Below are 23,246 nucleotides of genomic sequence, written 5' to 3' on the forward strand. Positions count from 1 at the left end.
ATAGCATTATGAAGGACCCCATGCACCCCTCATACAATCTCTTCTCCCTCCTGCCGTCTGGGAAAAGGCTCCGAAGCATTTGGGCTCTCATGACCAGACTATCTAACAGTTTCTTCCCCCAAGCTATCAGACTCCTCAATACCTGAAGCCTGAACTGACACCTTGCCCTACTGTCCTGTTTATTACTTATTGTAAAGTCTGCACTGTTTTTGTGCACTTTATGCAGTCCTGTGTAGGTCTGTAGTCTAGCGTAGCTTTCTCTGTGTTGTTGTATGTTATGTAGTTCAGTCTAATTTTTGTACTGTGTCATGTAACACCATGGTCCTGAAAAATATTATCTCATTTTACTATGTACTGTGCCAGCAGTTATGGTCGAAATGACAATAAAAGTGACTTGACTTGACTTGACTTGAGCAAGTTGTAAAGTGCATCCAAGAAGATTACCTACTCGTTGAAGCGCAGCAAGGCCTTTCAATTAAAAGAAAGCATGTTTTTCTTTTTAGAAGGGGGGAAGAGAAAGAAGATTGAATTAAACAAAGACAGAAAATGGACAAAATTCACTGGCTGATAAACTGATAATAAAAATAATAAACAAATAAACTGCAGAAATGGCTGGATACATTGTAAAGATACATAAACATGTTCGATTGCACAACATGACATATGCTGAATGGGTTGAGCAGTGTTTTGAAGCAAATTAAATAGCCAATGAGAAACGAATGCCATGTTTGCTCAGTGTAATAAGTTGAAAAGCATATCTTTTACTCAGAAGTTTAACTGCTTCTACCAAACCAGCCAAAATGTGCTTTGCTGATGTCATGAATATAATGCAGGAACATTTAGACCAAGCCATGGTTGATTACTGAATGCTGTAGGTTTCATAATCGGAGTCAAAAGGCAGCAGAGTCCATTACAGCTTACAAGGCTGAATTCAAGAAGTTGTCTGAGCATTGTGAGTTCAGTGATAGGCATAATGATTCACTGAGAGATTGTTTAGTGTGTGGAATCCTATAAGAAAGCATCCAAAAACAGCTCTTAACTGAAACACAACTCACATTCAAAAGAGCAGTTGAAATCACTGTATCAATGGAAGCAGAAGACAGAGCCACAATTGAACTGCAGTCAGGAATGAAACTGCATAGAAATCGGCCTGGCTGAACAAATCGTGTTACTGTTGTGGCAGGGGCTCACATACATCGGGCCAGTGCAGGTTTAAAGCTGAAACTTGCAGAAAGTGCAACAAAGTAGGACACGTACAAACAGCATGTCAGGCAGGCAAAAATAAATGGACTACACAGAGAAGAAAAAAGAACAAAGTCAAGTTGCGGTTTCATAACAAGCACTAATTTGCATACTATTGATGAAAATTCTGCTAATGATGACACTGGCAGAGGCCTGAGTAGACTTCAGATTTACAATGTGAAATCTAGCAAGAGACCATCAATTTATGGGACGTGTCACTCAGGGATTTGAGCTATATATATATATAATTTTCTTGCATGATTGTACATGTGTTCACGTTTATGAATGCTCTGTGTGTGCTGTGTTTGTTTTGAACCTTGGGCCCAGAGGAAAACTGTTTCTTTCATCTGTATTCATGTTAGGTTGAATGATAATTAAACTTGGATTTGATTTGAATTTCATTGGATTTGATCTGCCCTCAGCAGATGTGAGTCTTATGATTCATGGAGGGCTTCCTGTGCAGAAGATTTGCATTGATTTTGTGGGTACATACTCATCTTCATATACTCTCTAATTCAAATTGAATATTTCCCTATAAGGCAAAGATGATCCCAAGATCTAACACAGTCTGAGGTCTACATGGCGAGAATGTGCAGCAGAAATTCCAGTTTCCCCATTTTATCCATGGCAGGATGATCATGCCCTTGATGTAGACAGCCTTATGTGGGGATTGAGAGATGTTGTACCATCCAAGCCGAGAGCTAAGGTGTTGGAGGAGCTAGTCATCTAGGCATGGTCAAAACAAAAGCTTTGGTTTGAAGCTTTGTCTGGTGGCCTTTGATAGATCAGCAGATCAAGCAACTTGCAATGCATTGTTTGGAATGCCAGCACATCCCATAAGCCACCAGGAGGAGCATCTCTCCATCCCTGGGAGTAGCCGGCATTGCTGATGTTCTAGAACACTTAGTCAGTGACAATGGATTGTAGTTTGTTACAGAATAGTTTCAGTTAATCCTGAAAGTGAACGGAATAAGACCTATTGCATTTGCATCATACCACCCAGCTACAAATGGCTTGGTGGGAAGGTTTGTCCAGAGTCAAATGAGTAATATCAACAGAATATAGTACACTGTCTCTGAATCAGGAGCTCGCTGATTTCCTCCTTCTTTATCACTCCATAACCAACCAGTCACCAGCTGTGCCCTTCTTGGGTTGTCCCTTGTGTTCGCATTTGGATCTCCTCCAACCCAGTCTCAGGAGGAGTATGCAGGACAAAACAGCTGAGACAAATTGAGGGCTCCTTAAACAAGGAGGTTCAATGCTTCACTTCTGGACAAGCAGTCCCGGCAAGGGACTACAGAGGTGATCAAAAATGAGCACTTGGAAAGCTAAAGGACAGAACCAAACCACTCTCCTGCACAGCGGAGTTTGCATCTGGTGTCATCTGGAAACAACACATTGAGATGATGAGAGCAGAGTTAATTGTTAGAGAAGAAAGCAGTCCAGAGCTGTCAGAACTACTTTCTGCTGTCCCTGAGTCAACTCCTACAATCACCAAGGAAGAGGCCCCAGAACCTGAGATTGTTTCACAGCCATGTCTCTCCTGCCAAGAACCCACCCCTTGTCTTGTTATCCCACAAGAGTAAGAAATACTCCCCAGAAATTAAATGGTTAGGCCTGAATGGGATAATTTAAAATTTACTATGTTCTTGATTCTTTTAATTAGTTATATTATTGTCAGGACGTTGAAGCAGGGGTCCAATTGCGCACCAAGTACTGTGCACACTGTGATATTCACTGAGTAGCAAATCCCAAGGGGCAACAAAATTGGCGTCAACGTTCAGGCAGAGATCAAAAATTCCAGAGAAATCCAAAAACCAGAATTGGGAACCAGAGTTGATATTCAGACGGATAGAGTTCAGATATAAAATGCTGGAAAGGCTCAGGAAAATTCACAAACACAATCTGACAACAAACAGGTGAAAACACAGGACTGAAATACACTGAGCAATAAACAGAGAGGCAGATGATAGGTGGAGCACAATGAGACAGAAGTGGCAGCAAAACAGGTAATAATGAGAGACAGGTGAGAGGCAGAGTACTCAGTAATACAGGGGCTGGAGTCAAGCAGGAGTGAGGACAGGAGCACATGGCAATACAAAACCACAGACTGATGGCTTGGGGGAAAACACACGAAAAGATGAAGTTCAACTGGAGCTACTGACAATTATATAGTATACTGTATATGTATGCATATATAGATGACTAGAGAACAATACCTGTACATCTGCATATTTGTGTTGAGATGCATTCTGTATTGAGTTGGAGTTTATATCTAAGCAGGGAGGAGGGTTGTGTATTTAATATTTCAGTAATAATTAAGTAATATTGTAAGTATATTTGAAAGGCAAACACGAGGAAATCTGCAGATGCTGGAAATTCAAGCAACACACATAAAATGCTGGTGGAATGCAGCAGGCCAGGCAGCATCTATAGGGAGAAGGACCGTTGACGTTTTGGGTCCTGACGAAGGGTCTCGGCCCGAAACGTCGACAGCGTTTCTCTCTATAAATGCTGCCTGGCCTGCTGCATTTCACTGGCATTTTGTGTGTGTTGCTTGTAAATATATTGTTTGATTAAGCATTCTTTGTTCTTTAGATAATTCATTATGGGTTATATGTAAAATTCTGTGAATGGCAAATGTTATTATACCACCACATCTTGTGTGTATGTCTTACTACAGTAAAATGAAGAGTGCAGTACACTTATTCCAGTCTCCTGTGTTTTTCTTTTGAATAATTTCTGGAGTTACAAGACATAACAGCAACAAATGCTGGTCCTGACAACAATTCTCACATCCCAAGAATATGTTTAAAGAAGCCAGAAGGTTGATGGGTACATGAAATTGTTTACTTGTTTAGAAAAATTGTATCCATTTCTCATTGCACACTTAAAGGAAGAAGGGAAAAGATTCAAAATAGATTTACTAGAGCACTTACAGAAGTACTGGATTACAATTCTTTAGAGGGATAGGATAAATTGGAGCAGAATAAACTAAACCGAGCTTTGAAATATATATAATTATGATTTAGAAAGAATAAGTGAAGAGATTAACTATTCATTGGCTGTTGGTGATAACTAGATGGCATAGAATAATGGTTACTGGCAAAACAACCAGGGATGTCAAGAGGAAATGTAAGTGTTTATGCTGTGAAATGCAATGTCTGATGGACATTTAATGGTCAATCCTGAAACCTGTAATGTGCCCATTCGGAAGATGAGATATCTTTTCTCAAGGTTATGTTCACTCGAACAGTCTAAGAAGCTAAAGGCAAAGTTGAAAAAGGAATAGACAGAAAACTAAAGTGACAGGCAACTGGATACCCTGGGATTACCTTGTGGTCTGAAATAAAGTGTCCTGTAAAACCAACTCGTGTTTGGTTTCAGCTGTGTAGAGTAGAACCAGGCAGAATACACTAATCTGAAAAAATGTATTACAATGTCTCCTCATCTACATCTGATCACTGATCTCCCTTCTGTTTTCTTCATTCCTGTCACCTACTACTCTAAATTTTCCTAATTCTGATAACAGTTCATCGATCTGAAACATTAACCCCTTTTCTTCCTTCTGTCTATTTACACCAGCTGAAGGGTCGAGATCAGCCAGTCCAGATGAAGGGTCTCAGAATGCCATCTGAGTATTTCCCTCCATTTATACTGGGTCCCTTTTTTGTATTGTTCCTATTTCTCCCTCCCTAGCCAGTGTCTGACATGATGAGTCCTTTTTTAATGTCAGATTTCCAACATCTGCAGAGATTTGTGTTTCTGTTATCAGACCGAGGACAGGAATGAGTTTATGCTGGTAAGCGTTATCCTGCCTTGAGTAAGGTCAGAAGTAGATACCGGAAGAAAAGGGTAGTGATGGTCCTCGTTGTTCCAGCTTGCTTTCCCATCCAGTTCATTTTAAAATAACTCAATATCTGGCTGATTTACAGCCTCACAACCCACAAATATTGTAAAGCTTGTACAAAGGAAGGAAATGGATTTAAATCCAGAAGTTAAATTATACTTCTGGCAATGCTAAATTGTATCAAGTTATGTAATTTAATCAGATGGTACTTTACTGTCTCTGCAGCTGGAGACTGCACAACTCAACATGATTTAAATGTTAGAATTCCATCTTGCAATGGAATGAAGGAAGATGCTTTAAAAATCTTGGCTAAACTTGTTATAAAGATGCAATTTACATTTTAAGTGCAGTGTGCAAACATGAATAATGAAAGTATGTGGATTGAAAAGATACACTCGTTTTTCAAAGAGAAGCATGTATTTTATCTAGTTCCTGTAACACAGTAAATCTGCTGTCATAGCCTAAACTGCTAGGACAACAAATTTCAGAAGTAAACGGTGAAACATATGAAGAATGCAAAGGAGAACACATTTAAAGCAGCTGAAAATTTCATTAAGATGTTAATCTCATATGAAGATTTATTTCTGTGCATATACTACATGGACTTGAGGCATACATTGCTTTTGAAGGTGTATCTGGTACAGAGATCAAGGTTTATCTTTGAATAGCAAGATAATTAAAGGAATTATTCGGTTAGGCAATGGCCCAATCAGAATTAGCCTCAGGGTACATCACTTTGTCATGAAGGCCAAAAGCTTCTAAACTTGTTTGTTGGGGGACGTCACATGATGACGTAGGATCGAAACGTGGAAATCCAGCTGTCCTGTAAAAAAACAGTAAAATAATGTTTAAGTGAAGAAAAGTTAGTAAATACTTCTAAAAAATTACTTATAAACTACTCAGGATTGTCTTAAGATATGTCTCCTAAACAGAAGCAGAAGAAAACTACTACTTTGAAGACAACACAAGTTGGAAAAGAATCAAGGCCATCCGCCATGAAAGAGCTTCGGGTTCAAGTGCATTTTACCTCCGGTGATACAGAACAGGAAACTGCGGCAACATCAACCATTTCCAAAAAAAAGAGCAACAGGAATTGCGCATGCATGAAGGAAGAGGCATGAGCAAACACGAGCAACCCAAACTACAAATCCCAGCTATGATCGGAACGGAAAGTGAATATGAGGTGGAATCAGATTCTCTGGATAAATCAGACAAAGATGAAGAGACAAACAAAGAAGAGCAACAGGAAGAGGTTGGAGGTGATATTGGAGACATAAAAAAATCTTTGGTGCAAATAATGCATGAATTAAAAGCACTAAAAGTAATAAAGATATTAAAAATATGAAGATTATGTTTGATAAAATGATGAAAAGACAGGACAAAATGGACAAGAAAATTAAAAACTTGGAAGAAACAACAGGAGACACCATTGATAGAGTGAATAAAATGGAAGATAATATTTCTGCCTGCACATCAAAAAGAAAATGGTTATTGGAAAAAGTGGATGTACTTGAAAATTTTAGCAGACGAAATAATATTAAGATTGTTGGACTTAAAGAAGGTATAGAAGGAGAGGATCCAATAAATTTTTTTCAAAAATGGATTCCGGAAATTTTGGAAATGGAAGAAGGAACCCAGTTAATTGAAATTGAAAGGCCTCACAGAGCCTTGAGATCAAGACCTCAAGTTAATCAAAACCCACGATCAATCTTGATAAAATGCTTAAGATATCAAGATAAAGAAAAGATCCTGAAGGTGGGTGCCCAACGTGCCAGAAAGAGAAACGGGCCATTGATGATAAGGGAAAACAGTTCTTTTCTACCCTGATATAAGTTATGACCTTTTGAAGAGCAAGAAGGAATTTAACCCGGCGAAAAAAGTTTCATGGAAAAAGGGTTATAAATTTATATTGCGCCACCCGGCAACCCTGATAATTTTTTTGGATGACTGAGAAAGAAGATCTTTTACTGATTATCGGGATGCGGAAGAATTTGCACAAGAACTCCCAAATATTCGCTAACCACAGCCAAAGATTTAAAAGTGAAACGGATTAAAGATGAAGACAGGGACAGTGAATGGAGCTGATGGATGTTTAAGGACAGAAGAATATTAAAATATATTCTTAATTATATGACTCGGGGAGAAAGGTAAAAATTTGAGAAATATTAATCGAAAGTAGTGATATTATTTTTTCTTCTCTTATATATACTTTTTTATGTTAAGGGGGAGCTGGGGGAACTTCAGATTGATTGCTACCGGATTCAAGTGTGTAATCATGGTGATTGCCATGACCCATACAACAGAGGGGAGTAATGTTGTGTTTTTCTTTTAGTCACAACATTAGTAGGGGGGTATTTTGTTATTTTTTTCTTTATAATCTATTTTTCTTTCATCTTTCTTTCTTTGCCTGGACAATTGGGGGGGAGACACATAGCAACACAGAGAATTTTAAAAAGATTCCCCAAGGTACTTTGAAAGTTGAAAAGTTAGGTATTACTATAGACTGGAGTAACCCTGTTAAAAATAATGACTAATTTACTGAATTTTTAAAGTTTTGATGTTAATGGGCTTAATGGACCGGTGAAAAGAAAAAGAATTTTAACATACATTAAGAAAATGAAAATAGATATAGCTTTTAGCTGCATTCCACTTGAAAAAATTACTTATAATTTAAGAGATAAATATGAAATATTTCTGAAAATTTGGCGCCCTTATTTACAAAAGATAGAATTAAATATATAGGTGCTCCAAAGATAAAATTATTGGTTATTTGGGGAAAGAAATAAATATATATACTAAAGCTATTATGAACTCCATGGAGCATGTGGGGATCTTCCGATATCCAGGCATTCTTTCTTTCTTTCTTTCTTTCTTTCTTTCTTTCTTTCTTTCTTTCTTTCTTTCTTTCTTTCTTTCTTTCTTTCTTTCTTTCTTTCTTTCTTTCTTTTTCCTCTTTTTTTTCCTCTTTCTACAGGGATATGTTAGGGGGGAGGGGTTAAGGGGAGGGGGGAAGGGTTGATAATTTTTTTTCCTTCTGTAACCATTTGAAAATTCAATAAAAAAAATCTATTTAAAAAAAAAACTTGTTTGTCAGTCTTGTCAGACTTAGCTGATCTTCATCAGTGTAAGTATTTTGGAGCTTTCATGCTCCTAAAGAGAGAGAAAAAAATTAGAGGGAATCTGGTTGCAAGCACAAGAATGTGGGTGTCAGATGACGATAGAATTCAAATAATACACTTTTCTTCTGAAGTTTGGCCACTTGGCTGAAGGTTGCTGTTGAGGAACGTGAATCAGGAAGCTTTGACTGTTTTGAATGACTATAACAAGATGTCTCTGAGAACGAGAATTAGATGTTCATGTATCTGAGGAATTGCATACTTATTGTGGATGTGTGTTGTATGACTCTGGTTTTGCTATATTGACACTGGTTGTCATAGTCCTCATTCTTTACTGAATCTCCTCATTTTCGTTCATTGAGTGTGAGCATCAGTCTTTGTGGAGGCATACTTTTAATTTAGAGCTCTTTTGGTTCTGTTAATCAAGTCAGTAGGTTGTAGCTCAAGTCACTTACTAGAGATTTGAGCACAGAAATTGGGCTGACAGTGATGTGACGTACCGAGGGAGTGGTAATCTGTTATCAGTGCTGACTTTTGAGAACCTCTCTGCATTATTCTGTGAATGTGGAAGATGCAGGAAGAGCTGGAAAATTGTCCCCAGCTTTCTGGCCAATTAGAACATAGCACAGTGCAGCACAGGAGCAGGCCTTTTGGCCTGCCATGTCTGTGTTGACCATGATGCCATTCATCAGTCTGCAAAAGATGCATATAATTCTATTTCCTACCTGTCCAAGTGTCTGTCTAAATGCCTTTTAAATGTTGCTGTTTTAATCTGCTTCTACCACCTTCCCTGACAGGGTGTTCCAGGAAGCCACAGCTCTCTGTCTAAAGAAAACTTGCCTTGCACATCTTTAAACTTTCCCTCTCTCACTTTGAACCTATCTCCCCCAGAGTTTGACATTTCCTGGGGAAAAAAAAAACTCCATTGATCATATCTCCTATAATTTGATATATTTCAATGAGGTCACTGCTCAGCTTCGAACGCTCCAGAGAAAGCAGTCCAAATCTGTCCAACCACTAATTTACTCCAATCCAATGAACATTCTGGTAAACCTCTTCTGGACCCTCTCAAAAAGCCTCAGCATCCTTCAATTCTGTGTGCTGATCAGAGCTGCACACAATACTCCAAATACAGTCCAACCAAACTTTATATAGCTGCAACATGACTTGCCAACTTTTATACTTAGTGCCAATTTGAATGAAGGTGAGCATGCTGTCAGATTCCTTTACAGCCCCATCCAATTGTGTTGTCACTTTCAGGAATTTGTAGCATTCACCCCAAGATTCCTTAGTCTATCAATGTTCCTATGGGTCCAGACATTTACTGTTTACTTTTTCTTGCATTTTATGTCCCAAAGTAGATCACCTCATTCGTATCTGGATTAAATTCTATCAGCCATGAGTCTGCCAAAATTTTCATCTGATCTATATCATGTTGTATCTTTTGGCAAACTTCGTTACCATTTACAACTTTGCCAAGCTTGGTGTCACCTGCCAGCTTACTAGTAATGCTACCCACATTTCCTTCAAAGTCATTTGTATATACTGTATTACAAATTACAGAAGTTTCAGCAGCAATCTGAGAGGAGCACCACTGGTCACGTATGTCACAAGGAATACCTCTTCACTGCAGCCCTCTTTCCACTATGACCAAGCCAATTTAGGATTCAATATATCAATATATCACCATCAGTCCAAAGTGATATACTTTTCTGAACCAGCCTAGCATGTGGAGGCCTAATCAAGTACTTCACTGAAGTCTATGTAGACAACATCCAGCACCCTACCCTCATTGATCATCTTGGTCACTTCATCAGAAATCTCAATCAAATTTATGAGACAGGGCTTCCCCTGCACTAAGGCATGCTAACTCTCCACAATATCTAAGTTTTTCCAAATGTGAGTAAAACATCAATAAAACAAATGATTGTCTTATCAGCAGTGTTACATCTGGGTGAACTTGTCGAGTACAAATTGACTGCCATGGTCCCCGCATTATAAAATTAATGACACATCAAAAGGTATTTCATTCATTGCATAGAGTTCCAGGAAGTCCTGAAAGGGACATGAAACCACAATGTAAATGCCTGTTCTTTGCCTAGAATTTCAGTGTAGGTTAGAAATGATGAATGAACAATATAACAGGGTCAGTGAATTGTGCTCTCTTTCGGGAATTCATTCCATTGCAGTCAAAGAACTGTATTACAGAGGCAGAATACAATGCACTCATATGACCAAAGAACACAAGCAATGTGGCTGATCAGCGTTGAATTTCCAGATATTTCTACTCTTGTTGTGTTGCTTGGGTTACATATGTCTGTTCGAGACTGTCACTCCCATTATGTCCCTTACATAATGAGTCATTGAGTAAGCATGTATTATATTTAATCAGGCTGACTCTAAGCAACTTGGTATTTCTACATTTTGTTGGAGTTCATTAAATTAAAAAGAGATTCCTTTTCACACATATCCTCTTTATAATTTTGTAAAACAAATTACATTTCTTGCGCTGTCTTATTTATCAATGAAGATTAGATTCATATTAAAATTAGTTCTTCTTCTAGCCTATTTACACCGAATCATTAACCTCTTAATTGTCCCTCTGCCACCTCTTTTACTGAATGTAATGTTCGAGATACTAATTTAATTTCTTAGATTTATCTGTCTTTCCAATTTGCCAAAACTGTTCAGAACTATGATGGGAAAACGGGCTTAGCATTTTTAAATGTAAGGAGCACAGCAGTGAAATATTTCCTAAATAGATTCCTAGCTCAATCATGACAAAAGATTCTTTGTCATTTGTTAAAGCAGCTTAGTCATAATACAAGGAAGTCTTAATAGGATTTAAGAGAAAATGAAGCACTATAAAATCAAACCAAAGCAATATTTCAATGAAACAGAAAAACATATGATAAGCTGAGAAGAACGTGGTCAACAACCAATCTCAGTGGGAGAAAACGTCCTTTAGTTGGGATCCTACTTCAAAAAGGGTTGCCCTAACCTGAAGTGAGTCTGGGTGGCAGGTGGGGACCAAAGGTAGATGAGCTTCCCCTGAGTGGAGCCCGGCAAGCTGCCACCAGAGGTGCTACCCTTCCCTTGACGTCCCGTACATCCCAGCTCTCACCCCTGGCTCCAAGTAACTCTTCGCGTGTGACAGTGGCCACACCCTGGTACACTACTTCGACAGGTGGGTTAAACTAGGTGAGGGTAGCTAAGAACCTCCAAAGCCAGTATGTGAAGCCAGTTCCAGCAGACTGGGTGGACGAGATCAACCACAAGACCCAACTGCCAAGAAGGTGGTGCTGCCGTGCTTTGTGGAGAGTAAAGGGCATGACAAGGCACAGAAGGCATCATGGCTATTCACTGCAGCCAAGGAAATATCCAGTCGTGATGATTTTTCGTACCACTGGTCCAAGGTTTTTGAGGCTGAAAATGTGGAACTACCCCAGTGGAAGGGCTTTTTTGTTATAAAACTCTTCCTGCACAGTTTACCTCATCATTGGAAACAAAGGACATCCAACACAAACGCACCCCCTGAAGTTGAACAAAAATGGAAAGAAACCCCAGTTAGTGCACACTTGCCAGGAAAGACACATTTACAATTCCTGTAGACAGATCCATGAGTCCAGTCACTTTAGAATCCATCAGTGAATTATGGTAGAGATAATCTTCAAATTGTGATGTTACCAATAGAAACCATTACAATATTTGCAAGTGAAGTAAAAACTCTAAAAAGAGACACACAAAATCTAACAACTCTTCAAATGTATGAGAGTTATATTCACTGTGGATGGTGAGAATGTTTTCTCATATGGAGCTGTTTAAAACAGAGGGCATTGGGTTAAGGAGAGGAGTAAGAGGACCTACAGAGTGGCTGGGGTCTGGAACGCATGGTCTGAGACATTAAAGAGAATATTTGGATGAGGATTGGAATGGCAAAGGCTAGGATTTGGTAAATGGAATGCATCCAGATGGCTAGCATGGAGACGCCGGGCTGAAAGGCTTATTCCTGTGCGGACTCTGTGACTCAATGATACAAAGTAGAGCTACATGTAAGCGAAAAAAAGTCATTAGCCCCTAGAAACCTATGGTATGCTCCTTTGCAACATACCTTTCAACCCTCTCACCAAACAACACATCTAGTTATGTCTTAGAACCTTAAGCGATCTGACTCTACACATATGGAGTGCTCAGAGTGGATTAAAGATTGCCTATGTGTTCTGTGAAGTTGTGTCAGTTTGTTTTATCATTGATTCAAGGTAGTCATGGTCATACAACTTTGAAGGAGGCCTGTCAGCTCATCATTTTTGCACTGACTACTATTTGCACCGATCCTACATAAATTACATTTTATTCTCCTGACAAATTCTGTAAACTGGGGAAGATTTACAGTGGCTAATTAATCTACCACTCTGCAGATCCTCGTGATGTGGGACAGCCTAGAAGAGACTGACATGGTCGCACGGAGAACCTGCAAACTCCTTACAGACAGCAGCGGAGGTCAGAACTGAAGCTGGGACTTCAAAGCTGTGAGGCAGCCATTCCACTAGCTGTATCACAGTGCCATTAAGCCTTCATTTGCAGGCTATTTTGCAGAATTAGGTATGAGCTATCATCACAGACATGAATTCAACAAGGAACAAGATAGTGTAGTTTTGGCCTACTCTATGGCTGATGAAAGGCTGTGCTATAATATGCTGAAGAAACATTTATGGAGGCCCATATGATTGAAGTGACTGATGGCAATCAAACAGCAGCACTGTGGGAGGCTGGCGACACACTATATAAAAATAGATAAATTCCATTTGTAAGATTAGCAGAATCAGCATCCCAATCTGAGAATATTACTTCAATTTATGTGCATTTAAATGATCTATTACAAATGCCTGAGATCAAAGCATGTATTCAAAATAGATTGCTTAACAGAAGTAATTGAATAAAAGGAAAAGTTTAGTCATCACTCAAGGAATCTCATCAAGAGTTTCAGTGCATTTCGCAAACAAAACCTCTGACTGCTGGAGAGCAAAACAGATGGCTCAATTCAGTTCTGAACTATAAGACTTGTATCACACAAAGAGCACAGACTGAAGAGTTAGCAGTTAGCTTTATTTGACAATAGACCTCAGAACATCAAAATCTACAGTGAAATGCATTAAAAACCAACTCAGCCTGAGGACTATGCTGGGGACAGTTCATAAGTGTCACCATACTTCTGTTGTCAACACAGCAGCATATAATTTACCTGACCTTACTTTGTTTGACTAAGGCAACTTTCAGTTGGGAGTTGTAAGGCGGTTTTGATTTTTCCGGTTCATACGGAAGTCATGTTTTAAAATTATAAGGGCTTATTGGTTCCACCCAATGTGAGTTGAGAGTGTTTGTGCGCAATGAGGTCAGGCCGGATTACTTTGAAGCACTACAATTTATAAAGCGAGAACTAACGAACGTTCAAAGCAATCAGGATTTTACCGTAGTAACTTACTTGTTTACCAACAATATAGACAGCCTTCTCAGCAAAAAATTATGTCTGCTTGGACCTCTGTAAGCACTGTAACCTACATGGATGCATGGCTGCACAGTAACTGAAATGCCCCTGCACACATAGCCCTTGTTGCTGCACACTGGAACAGGATGCAGTTAGAAAAAGTTTACGAAATATGAAGGGTTTTCATTGCTGTACTGTATTTCATTGTACTCTTTACTTAATCAATACAATCAAAAGTATGTGATTTTTCAATTTTAATTCAAAATATTCATCATATGCATACTACAAAAAACATTTAAACCGCCGTGCATTTTCAGACCGTGTAATAATTTCCTGCTCAGAGCAATGGCTGGTCTGTGCAGCTGTATAAAAAAATTAGAGGGAATGCTGCCTGTAACTGCAAGTGTAGTAATGGTAGGTGATAACTTTCAAGGTTAGTTCATAGCAGATAGATTCTCCTCAACTCCAATACAAAAAGTTTGCTTGCAAGCTCTCTTTTCTGTGAAGTGAAACATAAACTAGTGCAGAGAGATGGAAGGATGCAGGGAGAATAATGAAGTATTTTACCAATGAGTTACACATTGGCTATCAGACAAAATAATCACACACTTCACCAATTTTATTGAGTGACAGAATACATCGTGATGACAGGTTGTAGAGCTTAAACTAGCAATTCCAAGTAAACAAAGATGCAAGTTTCTAAGAAAAATAGATTAAAATAAATGGCAGGTTCTTGGAACTTAAGTCCAGCTGGGACCGATGCTAAGAGTTTCCTTTTGGTTTCAATGAGGTGGCGTTGACACTGAAATGATCACTTATTGACCAGACTCAAGAGAAAGACACACACACACACAAAAAAAATGCTGGAGGAATTCAGTAGGTCAAACAGCATCTATGGAGGGGAATAAATAGTTGATGTTGGGGGCCAAGGCTCTTCCTTAATCGTACAGTGAGATTGGAAACCACTGATGAGACTTTTTAATATGAAGGGGCCAAATATTATCTCCATCCACCAAATCCCCTTGGTGTACCTGAAAATAAAGTAAATTGTGACATATCCTTGGAAGCAATAGATTTCAGGGATTTTTCAGTATCCAAGTTCAATTTATTGTCATCTGCACAAGTACATCTGTGAACAGGTACAATGAAAACATTATTTGCAACAACATCACTTGCAGATTGCATCGATAAACACCATTTGACAGAAAAACATAAATGAAAAATAAGTTGTACAAAATTATCCAAGAAAGGACACAACTAGATAAAAATAAGAATTTGTTTGTAGTGAAGAGTGGTCATAGTGTTGATATAATGAGATTCTGATTAGCATTGTACAGGTTGGTTCAAGAACCAGATGGCTGAAGGGAAGTTGCTGTTCTTCAAACGAATGGTGCAGGACTTCAGGTTTTTGTACCTCCTGCTCAATGATAGCTGCAAGAAGATAGCATGGCCCATAGGGCGGGGAGATTTTACAAAAGATGTTGCCTTCTTGAGGCTGCACTTCATGTAGATACTTCTGATGGTGGGAAGGGATGTGCCCATGATTTATTTGGCTGCATCCACTATTCTCTGTGGTTTCATATGTTCCCGTGCATTTGAACAGCTGTACCAGGTCATGACGCAGCTCGTCAGGATATTCAGCAGTATATCTATGGAGGCTTGCTAGAATGTTTGGTGACATACCAAACCTTCTTAAGAAAGTCAAATGGCAATCTTCCATTTAACACATTAAAGAAGAAATTTTTTGGGTCATGGATTCTGAAATTTAAGGTATTAATGCATTAATGTCCTGTCACAACCCCCAGCCTAAATTGTGATTCATAAGAAGGAAGATCTGAAGCATAGCACCATTGCTCTTGTTAGGAGGCAAACTTCCATTCGATCCATGTTTGTACGAAAAAGAAAAGTGGAGTGATATGCCTTACAATTAAACAAATCCAAACCATGCAAACTGTTCCTTGGAGTGATAGATCTGTCAGTCATTTTTCAGAGCCACAGGCTTTGAGAATTAGACATGGACATTGAAACACTCCCAGCGCAGAGAGTTACACATTCAGCAAACTGGATCTGCTTTTGAAACAGTCACAGTGAATGAGCCTCTCTCTTCCTTGCAGTTCAGTGTAAGTGCTTAATGCAATTACGTACTTACATTTCCGTAGTTAAGAAAAGCATGAATGACTGGTACCAGAGAATAACACTTTAAGCTAATTGACAAAATAAAAGAGGAAATGAGGAGACTTTTTTTTCCTCTTTGCATCGTGATTTGTAATGGTCTGGAAGATATTATGTAAATACAAGAGTATTACAGTGGCAGACATATAAGCTACAAGAAAATAAAAGAAAGGTTTAATTTATGTTCTCAAGTGAGTTTATTCCTAAGTGTGCATACTGATTTTTATATTACTTCATAATAGAAAACAGAACTATATTACTGTCTCCAACATTTGAAGCAGAATGGCCTCTTGCAGTACCTCTTTACTTAGCAGTAGGTCTGCCAATTGAATAATTTCTTTGTGAACAGGGAATTTCAAATCCAACAGATGTGTGAATGTGACATTTAAAACCATCTTGATAAAGCCTTCCCCTCAGATACAAAGACTCTTTAAGGAAAAAAAGACATTTATTTAAGGTACTGGTTCCACCTTAACAAAAGAATTTATTTTAGCATGAAAGGTCATGCAGAAAACAGACGTTGCCTTTTGGAGAAGCTAGCACAATACCAAAAGACCTTTTACTGTATCTCTGAAAGCTTGCACATAAACCCCAAATTTCAACAATTCAACATAGATAATAAATTTGCTGATGTTTTATTTGAATCACAATGCATTACATCTCTATTTCTTCCTTTTTTTTGCTTCAGTCAGTGGTTTTAATTATTGCCAGAACAGTAGTAGCATTTTAGAGACATTCATAAGAGTTTAATAAGATTAAAAAACATCAAGAAGTATAAATAGCCAAACCACAATATCTCCTTGTAATATATTTTACAAGGTGAGCTAAATCCCTAACACCTTTTTTATTGCAAGTTAATAATATTAGGTTATAAGAAATAGAAACAGGACTACACCATATGTCATTTGAGCCTTGTTCTCAATGCAATATCTTGGTTGATCCTATGTCTTAAGTCTACTTTATCACCAGATCACTATTGCCTCTATGTCCAAATATACTTCAATATGCTTTGAAGCTTTCAATATGTTCAGTGACGTGGCATTCACCGAATCAGAGTATTCTGATGGTTTACGACCTCCAACATGAGGAAATGATTCTGCATCAGGTTGATCCAGAGACTAAGCCCTTTGTTCTAGACATTCCATCTGAAGAAGCATTTTCAAAACATCTACACTGTCAGTCTGTCTCAGAATGTAATACGTTCCTCACTAAGGTCACCTTTCTTTCTTAAAATAGTCCAATCTCACTCAGTCTCTCCTTAGAAGAAAATCCTCTTAATACAGGATTCATTCAGCTGAATCTACACTGCTCTGACTCCAGGTGGACTGAAATTCCATGCAGTAATCCATGTCTCACCCAAAACATATTTCAACAGAAAAATTCAGTGAGATTTATTACACTTGGTGCTCTTATGCTCTTGATAAACTGATAAATGTCATAATTTCCACCCTCACCATATCAAATTAAATCTTATTTTTAACTCCCTCAAAGCCAATGTGATCTTATTTTATGGTGTCGGCACACACTACATCAGGGGTTCCCAACCTTTTTTATGCCATGGGCCCCTATAATTAACCAAGGGGTCTATAGACCCCAGGTTGGGAACCCCTCCACTGCATCATCTACCCAACAGGCAAGTAATTTGGAAGATAAGACAATTGATTCAGAAAAGACATATTGCTCTTGTTCCTTTCCACGCCTTGTGGTGCATTGGGTGGCAAACTTTCCATTTCTTCAGCATTTGTCTGTTTTTAACAAGGCAGAGTTTCTAGTCGAATGCTCGTCGCAGCATGGACGGAGAGTTGCAAGGAGCTGGCAGGATTCAAATCCAGAATCACTCGCCTTGAAGTCTAGTGTAGATGCTACCACCAGCTGGCTACATCACTGCTAAACATTGGTGTCTGGAAATGTAATAGCTCTTGTTTAAATAAGTAAAGCTGTCAATGTGCAACAGGAAAATAAATGCTGAATGGACTATGGCCTGAAAATTCAGAAATGCATAGTGCCTTGTATTTCTTCACCTTGTACTAGGAAGGGCTTTGTATTTCCATTCTTTGTCATCGCAGAGTACACAATGGAAATTAAGCAAGTCAGTTGTTGAATCTATAGTGAATCAGCGTGCAAGGACAAGGAGGGGCAGGGAGTGACAAGGAAGGATTAAAATTCAGTGGGAATGGTTGTCCAGCCGGAATTGGATGAGTTTACTGTCACTGAGCAGAAAAGTGTCAACAGATAATTGCAGGGAACAAGGTGATTGGAAGAAAATATGATGGGGGTGATATCAGTGTTAAAGTCTTTACAGAGAGTGGTGGGTGCATGGGATGCTCGCTACAGATGGCGTTAGAGGCAGATATATTAAGAACATTTAAGAAGCTCTTAGATAGGGACATGGTTAATAAAAAAATGTGAGGGCTATGTAGGAGGGAAGGATTAGATTAATCTTGGAGAAGGTTAAAAGTTTGGAACGCATCACAGGCCAAAGTACCTGTACTGTGCTATAATATTCTCAGCTCTGTGTTCTGAAAGGATCAGAAGAGAGATTTGGCAGGGCCTGATAGAAGTGGCCATCAGGCTGGGAGATCGAGGAGCAGATAAACAAACAAAACTACGGATGAAATCCAAAACAAAAACAGAAATGCTGGATGGAAGCACACAACCACTTAAACAGCATCTGTGGAAAGAAAAACCTGTTGATATTCTGCCAGATGTGAGAAAAACACTGTTAGGGTTATGAAGGAGGCAGAAACAATAGCAAAATGGAAAGGCACTTAGACAGGGACACAAACAGGCATAGTTTGTATTAGCATCATGGCTTGGCAGAGATATTGTGGGACAAGTTGCTGTTCAGCGTCTGTGAGAGCTGCAGGGGTGTGATGATGCTACAGTTGTAATGTTAGGTATCAATTGGCAATCCTTGTTCGTGACCCTTTTAGCAGACTTGACCTGTTGGATAAGACAGCAAAGATATTCCTGAAGCACTGTCGATGTTTTGGGCCGACGACTAACCTGATGAAGGGTCTCGGCCCGAAACGTCAACAGTGCTTCTCCTTATAGATGCTGCCTGGCCTGCTGTGTTCCACCCGCATTTTGTGTGTGTTGTTTGAATTTCCAGCATCTGCAGATTTCCTTGTGTTTGCTAAAGATATTCCTGGCAAGTTTAATCTTACCCCAGTAGCATAAGCAGCTGATGAATCTTGTGGAGCTCAGAACAAAGTCTCATTATGAAAGGTGTGCACCCCTTGACTTTTTTTAGTCTCGCATAATGACTTTCTTGTTCATTAATGTGGGAATAGGGACAATAAAAATTGATAAACTACAATTTTCGGGGAAAAGAAGACTTAATTTCTCAGATTTGATCTTAAATAATATTTAGATTGGCTTTCGTACTGTGAACAAAGTTCCGCGTTAATATAGAGATATTCAGATCAAAGCCAAGGCTGTCTTCTCACCACTTTCTTCGCCATTTGTGAAATAGCAATATTATGGCCAGTAGACTGATGGACACGAAAAAGAGAAATCCTTTTAGAAATATTGGGTGATCTCATTTCCAGTTCTTTATTTTTATAATGGAATTCAATCTGTGATCTGACATCACCATTGTCATGACGTTACTCACCTTCCTCTCCATTCTATTCATTGAGATCTTTTCTCTGCTGTTACTAATCACAGTGGTCAGTCTGCTCTGGTTGCCATGACGCTCCTCTTTCCCACGGAGGGCTACATGTTCGCAGTGTCAATATGCTCTTGTGCTTCTTGTGTAAAACCCACCCTTCATGACAGAATTTGCATTAGCTAAAGAGCAAACAAAAGATTGAAAGAAAGGAGGTGGAGATAATTGTGAGTAATGTAAAGGAAAGACTGAATCTTTCAAGTTTCCTTCAACATACTTGGCAAACTATCTGAAAGGCAGAATGAAGCAGTGTTGGCACCATGGTATGTGGTTCTAATGTTGCTGGAAAGTGGTAAATGTGGGCATTTTTCTTCAGTCCTTGTATTTCTGTGCTGTTGTGCTTCAGAGAATCTAAGGCAGAGAAACTTCAACCCAAGTTCATTTTACCCTCCCTAGCTCAAACCCAATGGTATTGCTTTATTTTCTCTTGTAAGCAGCCTTTCTAATAAATACATCGTTTTCAATCACTTTACATGGTGTGATAATGGAAAAGTCAGCTAAATAATAGTTAGCCAGCAGAGTAACATAGCAGTTAGCTTAATGCTATTACAGTGCCAATGACTTGGGCTCAACTTCAGTGCTGTCTGTAAACGCTAGTTCTTGTTGCTGCCTTTGGAGGGGACGCTGGGTCCTGATGTTCTAGGATATGTATTAAAATTCTGATATTTATTGATTGGCCTGGTTCAGTTCAATGCTTTTTTTTGTGTTTTCCCCCTTTCTTTCTTGTTGCCAATTGGTGGGATGGGGATTTGGCTGATCTGTTAGTTTTTGTGCAAGGGAGGAGGGTGTGGCTGGGGTTTGTGAATTCTTGTTTCATTTCTTTTTGTGTGGGAGAGGATTGATGTCTTTCTTTGAATTACATACGAATTTCTGTATTTTATGGCTAACTGGAGAAGACAAATCTCAGAGCTGTAGACCGCGGAGGTGCATGCGCAGCTGAGGACCCGTGGCTCTGGAAACGAGGCAGCCCTAACAACAGCAAGGGCCAAACTGTCCCGGGCCATCAGAGGGGCAAAGCGTGCACTTCCCCAGTGAATCCACAGCCACTTCCAGGACAGCGGCGACACACGGCGCATGTGGAAGATCATCCAGGATATCACCAATTACAGGACAACCGTTCCAATGTGCTTCAAGGCTGCCACCATCGTGCCCGTACTGAAGAAGTCTTCACTGTCCTGCCTAAATGACTACCATCCCATTGCACTTACATCCATCATCATGAAGTGTTTTGGAAGGCTCGTCATGAGGCATATCAAGACCCTGCTGCCCCCTCACTGGACCCCCTACAGTTTGCGTACCAACCCAACCACTCAACAGATGACGCCATTGCCACCATCCTCCACCTGGCCCTAACCCACCTGGACAAAAAAGACACTTTACGTTTGAATGCTGTTCATAGACTTCAGTTCAGCATTCAACACAATCATCCCTCAGAAACTGATCGGAAAGCTGAGCCTACTGGGCCTGAACACCTCCCTCTGCAACTGGATCCTAGACTTCCTGACTGGGAAACCTCAGTCAGTCCGGATCGGGAGCAGCATCTCCAACACCATCACACTGAGCATGGAGACCCCCCTGGCTGTGTGCTCAGTCCACTGCTGTTCACTCTGCTGACCCATAACTGTGCTGCAACACACAGCTCGAACCACATCATCAAGTTTGCTGATGACACAACCGTGGTGGGTCTCATCAGCAAGAACGACGAGTCAGCTTACAGAGAGGAGGTGCAGAGCCAACAACCAGTCTCTTAATGTGAACAAAACAAAAGAGATGGTTGTTGACTTCAGGAGGGCACAGAGCGACCACTCCCCGCTGAACATCGACAGCTCCTCGGTAGAGATGGTTAAGAGCACCAGATTTCTTGGTGTTCACCTGGCGGAGAATCTCACCTGGTCCCTCAACACCAGCTCCATAGCAAAGAAAGCCCAACAGCGTCTCTACTTTCTGCGAAGGCTGAGGAAAGTCCATCTCCCACCCCCTCATCCTCATTGCATTGGTTGTACTGAGAGCATCCTGAGCAGCTGCATCACTGCCTGGTTCAGAAATTGCACCATCTCGGATCGCAAGACCCTGCAGCGGATAGTGAGGTCAGCTGAGAAGATCATTGAGGTCTCTCTTCCCGCCATCATGGACACTTACACTACACGCTGCATCCGCAAAGCAAACAGCATTATGAAGGATCCCACGCACCCCTCATACAAACTCTTCTCCCTCCTGCCGTCTGGGAAAAGGCAACAGAGCATTCGGGCTCTCACGACAAGACTGTGTGACAGTTTCTTCCCCCAAGCTATCAGACTCCTCAATACCCAGAGACTGGACTGACACCAACTTACTGCCCTCTAAGGTACCTGTTGTCTTGTTTATTATTTATTGTAATGCCTGCACTGTTTTGTGCACTTTATGCAGTCTTGGGTAGGTCTGTAGTCTAGTGTAGTTGTTTTCTGTGTTCTTTTTTATTTAGTGCAGTCTAGTTTTTGAACTGTGTCATGTAAAATCATGGTCCTGAAAAAACATTGTCTCATTTTTACTATGTACTGTACCAGCAGTTATGGTCGAAATGACAACAAAAGTGACTTGACTTGATACACACTTTGATAATAAAATGAAATTTGAACCTTTTGAGTGTTTACATTGTTCCCATGTCTGTGTGGGTTTCCTCCAAGTGCTTTGGTTTCCTCCCACAGAAATAGAATCACACTCAGGTTTATTATCACGGGCATATGTAGAAAATTTGTTGTTTTGCAGCAACAGTACATTGCGACAGATAATTACAAAACCTTTAAATTACAAAATGAAATAAATGATGCATAAAGAGAGGGAAAAGATACAGAGGTGGTGTTCATAGTTGTATTGTTCATTATGAAATCTGATGGCGGAGGGGAAGAAGCTGTTCCTGAAATGTTGCTTGCGTGTCTTCAGTCTTCTGTACCTCCTCCTTGATGGTAGCAATGAGAAGAGGGCGTGTCCTGGGTGATGGAGGTCCTTAATGATGGATGCCACCTTTTTACGGAATGGTTTTTCAACGTGTCCTAGATCCTGGGGAGGCTATTGCCCACAATAAAGGTGGCTAAGTTTAAAACTTTATGCAGCTTTTTCTGATCCTGTGCAATAGCTCCTCAACATCAGATACAACCAGTTAGAATGCTCTTTGTGGTACATTATAGAAATACACACGTGTCTTTAGTGATGTAACAATTCCACTCAAACTCCAGATGAAGTGTAGCCACTGCTGTGCCTTCTTTGTAATTGCATCGATATGCTGGGTCCAGGATAGATCCTCAGAGATGTTGACACCCAGGAACTTGAAATTTCTCAGCCTTTCCACTTCTAATTCACTTGATGAGACTGGTGCATGTTCCCTCAGCTTCCCCTTCCTGAAGTCTACAATCAATTCCTTGGTCTTACTGACACTAAGTGCAATGTTGTTGCTGTCACACCACTCAACCAACTGATATAGCTCATTCCTGATATAGCACCAGTCAGGAGGAGATGTTATTTCTGATCTGCACAGACTGTGGTCTTCTGGTGAGGAAGTCCAGTTGCAGATGAAGGTATACAGGCCCTGGTTTTGGAGCTTGGTCATTATAATTGAGATATGATTGAGTTGAACACTGAGCTGTACTCAATACAACCTGACATAAGTATTACTATTGTCCAGGTGATCTCAGGCAGAATGAAGAGCCAGTGAGACTGCATTCACTGTAGACCTGA

The 23,246-nt window shown here is 39.8% G+C and overlaps 1 long non-coding RNA gene across 1 annotated transcript in view; it reads right to left on the reverse strand.

Moving 5' to 3' along the window:
- Positions 1–5,657: 5,657 nt before the first annotated feature.
- Positions 5,658–23,246, reverse strand: part of LOC132394982 (uncharacterized) — a 70,672-nt gene continuing 53,083 nt past the window's right edge. Inside the window, exon 3 of the long non-coding RNA XR_009512473.1 lies at positions 5,658–5,915. This is a non-coding gene — a long non-coding RNA (uncharacterized LOC132394982). The remainder of the gene's footprint in view (positions 5,916–23,246) is intronic.

This window comes from Hypanus sabinus, chromosome 6, assembly GCF_030144855.1.
Source record: "Hypanus sabinus isolate sHypSab1 chromosome 6, sHypSab1.hap1, whole genome shotgun sequence".
Classification (NCBI taxonomy): Eukaryota; Metazoa; Chordata; class Chondrichthyes; order Myliobatiformes; family Dasyatidae; genus Hypanus; species Hypanus sabinus.